Source organism: Lipotes vexillifer, unplaced genomic scaffold (genome assembly GCF_000442215.2).
Source record: "Lipotes vexillifer unplaced genomic scaffold, Lipotes_vexillifer_v1.1 scaffold526, whole genome shotgun sequence".
NCBI classification, from domain to species: Eukaryota; Metazoa; Chordata; class Mammalia; order Artiodactyla; family Lipotidae; genus Lipotes; species Lipotes vexillifer.
In genome coordinates, this window is record NW_006784581.1 from 86,255 (window position 1) to 92,475 (window position 6,221).

Genomic DNA, 6,221 nt, shown 5'->3' on the forward strand with positions numbered 1-6,221 from the left:
CCCCCCCCCCCCGGTGCCCTGCCCCGTCCGAGTCACATGGCATAGCAGAGACATTGGGAGTGTCCCTGCCTGGCAAGGGGCTGGCCTGTCATTGGGCATGTGTCCTTTGGAAGCATCACTGAAGCTCTCTTCCCTGAGACCACTGGGCCCGTACACAGCTTTGCAGATGTGCAGCCATTCAGCCAGCACCCGGCAGTGACGGCAGAGATGGAGGGTGTGACAGCTGCGCTGGGAAGCCAGAGAGGGACCGGCCTTCCTCACTTTCCTGGGCAGGGGTGTTGATGAGTTGTGCTGGGTGGGGAAAGGAAGAGTGGCACGCAGGAAGGCCGTGTGGTCCAGGTCAGGCCACGTGGCATCACCTGCCCCGGGACTGTTTCCTGGCCTCTCCATTGGCAGCTGCTCATCCATGTACTGCCTGGGGTGGGTGGGGGGCAGGAGTGGGCTAGGATTCTTCTCAGACTTGCTCCCTCTTCAGGGCCCATGTCACCCCCAGGCCCACTCCACCATGCCCCCTACTCCTACAACCCTCACCTCCGGACATCCCGCTCAGGTACCCACGTCATTTGGGACCTGGCTCCAGGCTGCTGTGCACCTGGTCCCACCCCCTCCCTGTACAGTTCCTCATCGGGACCCATAGCACATTGCTGACCACATGTTCACCCGGGGGGCCTTGTGAGCCGGTAGGACTGGGCTGGGGCCTGGGGTCTGCTGTGTCCCAACCTCACCCCCAGGTTTGGCAGCTGGTCCAAGGCCACGCTCTTAGAAACACTCTCAACTCCACGGTCTCACCTCCATCCACTGAAGCCCCTCTCCGAGCCTGGGTACCCTCAAGGGTTCCGCATGGAAAATCGGAAGATGCCCCTCTCCCATTCCAAGCACGGTCAGCTATTCCAGTGAGAGAAATGGAGTGAGGGCGCTGCAATGTCAGCGTTTTACTCAGTGGAGAACGAGAGCCTTTGGTCTCCCCTATTCTGCTGTTTGATTCGTCAACCCTCCCCGGCTCTTCCCCGGGGATCCTGGAGCCCATGGCTCCACTGTTAGCATCTACTTGTCTGGGTGCCACCTGCCCTGCAGCCCCTCCGCCCTGGATAAATCTCCCCTTGTCACTCCTGCACAGCCCCACTGAGCCCTGCTGGAGAAAGTCCCAGCATCGTGTGGGCTGACACCACCACAGAATCCCCAACCTCCAGATCCTGCCTGGGGAAACTCCCACGTTCCCCAACACACTCTCACGTTCCTCCTCATACTGCCTTCTCGCTATCAGAGAAAACCAAGACCCGCCTCTGAGAACGTCCTATCTTCTCATCCCAACCCCTATGGAGTCAATCTCCGTCATGTTCTCTCCCACCTCCCCCATCAGTCCTCCTCTGTTTCCAAGGGACAGTCACCTTCCTTCTCTCTCCCTGCCCGTGCTTCCCCATCTCCTCCATCAACCATCCCGCCTCCTGCTGTGTAGGCAACAGAGGAGAGGGAGAGAAGGGGATGGGTAGGAAAAGTATCTTTTTTTTTTTTTTCTTTTTCACACCCCCACGCTGTTTTTTTTTTTTTTTTTTTTTGCGGTGCGCGGGCCTCTCACTGTTGTGGCCTCTCCCATTGCGGAGCACAGGTTCCGGACATGCAGGCTCAGCGGCCATGGCTCACGGGCCCAGCCACTCTGCGGCATGTGGGATCTTCCCGGACCGGGGCACGAACCCGTGTCCCCTGCATCGGCAGGCGGACTCTCAACCACTGCACCACCAGGGAAGCCCTGTATCTTTTTTTTACAAGAGATAAGTGAACTGACACCAAGCATTGTAAATGGATGACCACAACAGAAGCAACGATGACTGCAATTACCAAACACGAAACACACTCATACTATGTCATGATATTGGCATTCAGTCCAGGAATCCTCCACTGTAACAGCTCCTTTAATTTGCAGTGAAAATTGATTTGTATATTTTTTGCCTCTGAGTCCTTGTGGGATTTTCTTTTTTTTGCGGTACGCGGGCCTCTCACTGTTGTGGCCTCTCCCGTTGTGGAGCGCAGGCTCAGCGGCCCTGGCTCATGGACCCAGCCGCTCCGCGGCATGTGGGATCTTCCCAGACCGCGGCACGAACCCATGTCCCCTGCATCGGCAGGCGGACTCTCAACCACTGCGCCACCAGGGAAGCCCGGATTTTTTTTTTTATTCAAACAGAAAGTCACAAAAATTATAATCATCCTCATCAGTTCACTCAGTCCCATGTAATTAATTTTTTTTCATCTTGATCTTTTGTTAGCACTTTTATGAATTCATCAGTTTTCCATTAGAGTTCTGAGAATACTTATTCATTCAGTTCAGCAGTATACTCAGTTACCAGAAACCTGTACTTGTCAGAGTCTGGAAGAGTATCTTGCGTTTAGAGCTGATGGGACTTGTTCATGAACGGGATGAGGGGAAAGTCGAGGATATCTTCTCCACTCAAAGTCCCCCAGACAACTCAAGTTCAACGTGTCCAAAACTGAACTCGTACTGTAAGCTCAGACACTTCACCTGTCTTATTTCACTTTATACCTTAAAAGCACCAGTTCAAAACCACGAACAAAATTTGAACTCATCTTCCCTCTTAAACTCTCCCCTCTTCATCTCCCCTCTCCATCTCTCTCCTCCCTTTGCTCTCTCAGAGAATGGCATCTACCCAATTGCCAAACCCAGCCCTCCTTTACCGCCAACATCTAATAAGTCCCCGGATCTCAGGAATAAGCTACCTCGTTGACAGCTCTCCGATCTGACCGTTCTCAGCGCCTGCCCTGCCCGGTTCAGGCCACGCTCACTTCTCACCTGGATCACTACAGTTTCTTCCTGCCGGGACCTTCCATCCCCACCCGTGTCCTCCATGATAGACATTGCAGTCAGAGTTCACTTTCCAAAACACAGATCCAGTCATGTCATCCTCTGCCTAAATTCCTTCCTTGACTCTTGAGAGCATTCGGTCTTAAAATCCTTCATCAAGACACCCAGGGTCCTTCCTTGTGGGCCCTCCTTGCCCCGCACCTCCCATACCATAGGCAACCTCAGCCATCGGCAGGTCTCCACGTTCATTGTGTAGCTCATGCTGGCCCCTCTGTCTGAGCTCCACCACACTTGCGTGCGCGCGCGCGCGCGCGCGCACACACACACACACACACACACACACAACCACGCCTTTCCCCAAATTCCTATTTCCTCCTTACAGTTCTGTCCTTACATGCCTCCTGAGACGATTGTTCTCCTAATTGCACCAGGCATACCTCCGTTATATGGCTGCTTCCCTTTACTAGAATGTCAGCCCCTTCAGGACAGGGACCATAATCTTTTTCACCTTCATATCCTAAAACCCTAACACTGAGCCCAGGATACAATACTAACTGCCCGTAGGCAGCACTTATCATACGACAGAAATGAGTTTATATTCTCAAAGCAATTCTTTGAGAGAGAAATTATCTCAAGATTTAAGGATGAAAACAAATGAGGTTCAGAAGTGAGAAATGTGTCCAGAGTCACATGTCATAAGTAGCAGCCTCCAAATTCTGTTCCAAGACTGCCTTACCTCCAAGCCCATGCTCTCAACTATCCCATCACATGTAGCTAGTATTCCAGACACATCTGACAAATGCAGTTGCTACAGCGGTGATTCTCCACATTCGGAGGGCATAAGAACAGGCAACCTAGGCTAGGTCCCGTGGTTCGCAAGTTCAACAAGCATCCCCAGTTGACCCATTCTGGACTCCTGGACCACCTCTTAAGCAAATGATGCTTTAAGACAGTGTAAACTCAGTTTCCCATGCTGCCACACAGTGGCAGTATAGCCGCAGTGTTTGTCAACGGCCCGTCCTAAACTAAAATTTAAACAGTTCCAGAAGGTGAGCAATCAGCTTGACATCTTCAAGATCCCTGCCCAGCCAACCATCATCCCACATGGATGCAATTAAGCTTTGCCTCAGAAAAGGTTTCTAGGTCACAGTATACATCAGTCAGTGCGGTTCCTGTAGCTAGAGCCACAGCAGTAGTACTGCTCACAAACCCATAAAATCCACCTCTTCAGAGGGTTTAGAGTACAAGGAGGCTGCAGGCAAGTGACATGGAAATGGGCAGGGAGACTGTGGCATCCTCAGGAGTACGCTGCAAAAATATTACAGAAAGGACCCAAGTGAGTTAGCAACCTTGGGGCATGGGGGTTGGCATGAGGGCTGACCCCAGCAGTGGCCCCATGATAATAACCCCTTTCATTTGGTACACTCCTGTAGTTCTCAAAGCATATTCACATCTATTGTCTCACATTAATAACCACCCTGTTATAAATTGGGTGATATTAGATATCAACACTGTTGAGGCTGAAATCATCCCCATTAAACAGATGAGGAAAACTGAGGCTCAGCGGCGAGTAATGTACCTCCAGGGCAATGGAATAGTAAGGGACAGAATTCAAACCCAGGTGTTCCGACTTCAGTATTCATTGCCTTACTCCTTGGCTTTGCACTAGAACCTTAATCAATCAATTAATGTTAGGGGAAAAAAAAGGAAATAACGCCTGCAGTCCACTCCAGACCAGTCAGATCAGAATTCCTGATGGTGGGGCATCAGCGTCAGCATGAAAGTATTTTTTAGTGCCCCAGTCAATTCAAATGTTAGCCAAGTTGAAAATCACTGCCCTTGCTGGGAAAGCCAGCACGGCTGCCCCACCCAGGACAGCAGCCACCGGCTGCCGACTACAGCTGAGGGGATGGGAGAGGGGTGGTGGGAATACCCATCAGTAGACGAAAGAAAATTCGTGTAGGGACGGGGGACCCACAGGCTGGACACCCACGGCTGCAGATCCAACCAGCGCCCGAAGCCCTCCAGGCTCTCCCCGAGCATCCGCCCTGCTTCCGCCCACAGGGGGCAGTGTAACTCAGGGCTGAGCAGCATCCCCTCTCTGGAGTTAGGGGCCCCAGCCCTGGGCGGTGGAGGTGGGGCACTTCCAGGGATCATTTCCTCATCTATGAAGTGGAGCTAATAATAGCACCTCATTTGTGGATTCATGATGATTAACTGAATTAATGCACTTCCGGAGCGGCCAGCCACTAGCTACTGGCCCAGCCTAGATACTCTGAATGAGGATGTCTGCTTGGGGGGACCTGCTTTTCTTCAAGGAGCGAAGTTCATCTCACCCCTGGTCCGGGCCCCAGGTATCCCTCTGCCTCTCCTGAGATGCTAAATGGACGGTCAGGAGGGAGGTGGACCAGGCAAATCTGCCTCCGGTCCCCTCCTCCATGGCAGGAAGGGGTCAGATGCCACAGAAGAGGGGTGGCACCGTGAAACATGCGGCCAATGGGGCCGTGTGTGGACAGTGGGTCTGAAAGCACTGTGCACTCCTTCCCCCATGGCTCCCCCGCAAAGTGAGAAACCCCCTGGAATTGGCCGGGGCTGAAGGGGCCAACAGAACCAAGCGGGCAGAGCTCTCACACAGAACGGTACTTCAGACCCACATCTGTGCCTCGTTCCCTAGTCCCTCCACATTGGTCAACACGTGCTATTCTGGGGCCAGACAGCTCCTCAGGCCCATCGGCGAGCAGGCCTGGATTCTGAGAGGTCACAACAGCCCCACTCCTTTTCCTAGGGGGCTGAGTAGATGTCTCCCCCTGGGCAAGGGAGCTCTCCTTGACTTCAGGGACCAGAGGACCCCAAATCCACTGTTTCCCTGCTCCCTTTCTTCCTCTGCAGTGTCATCTGAAGGTGAGAGAAAGAGACACGGGCTCCACCCCTCCTCCCCCAGGGCCCACCCAAGGGCGGGAAGGTCGCCAGAGCCTCAGTTGGGTGTCCAGACTCCTAGGGCTGCAGTGGAGGCTTCCACCTGGATTCAGGACTTTTGAGTTTCCATAGCCCCTCTTCCTGCCCCATCCATCTCATTGCTGTGTTATGAATGGAAAACGGAGACCGTGCCTGTCCCACTTCCCCGCGAGTCCAGCCAAGGCTGGAGGGAAGGAGGCTGGTGAGCCTCGAGATCTCTTTCCCACGGGGACCCCAAAGACTCAGGCAAAAGACACGTGCTTTATTTTTCCTTCCTTTAATCTTAAGCAAAAGAGACACAGGGGTTCAAAAATAAAAATTTCTTTTTTCCCTCTCCCAAACCTTCACCCCAGCTCCGCACTGCAACCACCCGCTTCCTGCCCAGCAGGGACTCGAGGAGGGAGGGTGCAGGCATCTCCAGCTGGGGACGGGGAAGGCGGGGAGTGGGGGG